General features: G+C 43.5%; 1 non-coding gene across 1 annotated transcript; it reads right to left on the bottom strand.

Moving 5' to 3' along the window:
* Nucleotides 1-624: 624 nt before the first annotated feature.
* LOC130842598 (U6 spliceosomal RNA) lies at nucleotides 625-731 on the bottom strand. The gene has a single exon (XR_009050488.1). It is a non-coding gene; the product is annotated as a U6 spliceosomal RNA (small nuclear RNA).
* Nucleotides 732-2,215: the final 1,484 nt, after the last annotated feature.

Genomic DNA, 2,215 nt, shown 5'->3' with positions numbered 1-2,215 from the left:
GTCCTGAAGCCAAAACCCGAGAGTCCTAAGGAGACTGAGCTCCTGTCAGCAGAGATGCTGACCCGGCGTCCCTGCCCAAGCCCCGGCGGTTCCTGCGGAGACACCGCTCCCCTCACCTGCACTCGGAGCCCAGGCCTGGAGGGTCGTGCGCGCGCTGAGGGCCAGAGACGCGGGCTCGGCCCCCCGTGGTCAGTGCGGGAAGTGCCGGCCGCGCCTCCCTCACATCCCTCACAGGTGGCTGGAGACGGCGCTCCCGCTGGCAGCACCGCTGAACCCATTAACCTGCGGAAATTCAAGCTGACATGGCGACTATATCCCATAACTTCTCCAAAAAGAGTTAACGAACAATTAATTGGAAACCATTTAGCGTGAAATGAATGGAGACGCAAAGTTTACAACCTACACCAAATTCACTCAAAAATTATTCACAGACAAATTTTAAATGCAAAATGATTCAAAATTATAGGAGAAACCATAGAAAGAAAAATACATGAGCTTGGGTTTGGTCATATAGATCATGAGCGCTGAGTTTTGTTTTTAATACAGTCACACATCTTAGTTTTTTAAAAGATTTTTCGATGTGGACCATTTTTAAAATCTTTATTGAATTTGTTACAATATTTCAAAAATACAGAACACTTCACGACTCTGAGTGTCATCCTTGTGCAGGCGCCATGCTCATCCTCTCTGAATGGATCCAATTTTAGCATATGTGCTGCTGAAGCAAGCACCATGAGCACTGAGTTTTAACACACAACACAGGAAGGGCAATCCACAAAGAAAAAAAAGTAATATTGTGAACTTTATATAGTTAAAGATTTCTACTCTGTGAAAGACCTTATTCTGAAAGTCAAAAGACAAGTCACAAACTGGGAGAAAAATATTTGCAAACACATATCTATTAAAGGATTTGTTTCAAATATACAAAGACATCTAACAAAGACCATTAAAATTAGGTAAAGAACTAAACAGACACCTGGCCAAAAAAGATATACAGATAGTACACACAAATATGCTCAACATCATATACCATCAGTAATTACAAGTTAACATAGGAATGATATATCACTGTTCACCTGTTAGAACTGTTAGCTGAAAACTGGGTTCCCCTCTTGGTGGGTGCCAAGCCAGAAGACAAAACTGAGCCACAGAAGGAAGGATTTATTGCTTAGAGCAAGTGAGGAGAACACTGGGGATCTTTCCTAAAGCAGTGTCTCCCTGAAAAGGAAAATGGGGTAAGTTTTCAACTGAGGATACATGCATATTAATGGAGGGGCTTGGGCAGTCTGTAGATTCTAAACTTCAGTTGCTTGAAGTCAGGAGGATCAGAAAAGGTCAACATCACCCCTTAGGTTCCAGCTGACCTGGTTGTGGAGCACTTCAGGCTAATCTTTACATTGAAAGAGAACTGGGAGTCTTTACAGCTGATATGTTATCTTTGCTATTGTTACTTCTCTTGCCTGATTAATAGTCATTTGTTTCTGCATTCTTTTGTCCTTTTAAGATAGTGATTACTGAGGGGTTTCTAGGTGGCGCAGTGGTTGAGAATCCGCCTGCTAATGCAGGGGACACGGGTTCTATCCCTGCTCCAGGAAGATCCCACATGCCGCAGAGCAACTAAGCCCGTGTGCCAGAACTACTGAGCCTGCGCTTTAGAGCCCGTGAGCCCCAACTATTGAGCCCACATGCTGCAACTACTGAAGCCCACGTGCCTAGAGCCCGTGCTCCGCAACAAGAGAAGCCATGGCAATGAGGAGCCCGCGCACCACAACGAAGAGTAGCCCCCACTCAATGCAACTAAAGAAAGCCCGCGCACAGCAGAAAAAAAAGACCCAACACAGCCAATAAAATAAATTAATTAATTTTAAAAAAGGTATTAATTACTGAGACCTGTTCAAGGGCAAGCATTGTGACCAGGCTGAGATCACAAAATGGCTTGGGCCAAAAATGGATTCTCTGCTGTCAAGAAAGTCATGACTGGTTTTCTTCCTCTGGGGAAACCTTACCCTATCTGCTTAAAAGCTCCCCCCTTGAGATATTTCACCCCTCAGTCTTGAGGGGTATGGTATTTTTTATATATTCTTACAATGTCAATTACTTAGCCATAAAGACAGATTGAACTGCTTATCCACACCGAAAATTGGATGGCACTCAAAAACACTACGTAAAAGTGTCAAACATAAATGTGTACATTTTGATTTATTTCATTTTTATG

Source organism: Hippopotamus amphibius, chromosome 1 (assembly GCF_030028045.1).
Source record: "Hippopotamus amphibius kiboko isolate mHipAmp2 chromosome 1, mHipAmp2.hap2, whole genome shotgun sequence".
Lineage (NCBI taxonomy): Eukaryota > Metazoa > Chordata > Mammalia > Artiodactyla > Hippopotamidae > Hippopotamus > Hippopotamus amphibius.
Note: the sequence above shows the minus strand (reverse complement) of the source record. Positions and strands in the feature narration are given on the sequence as shown.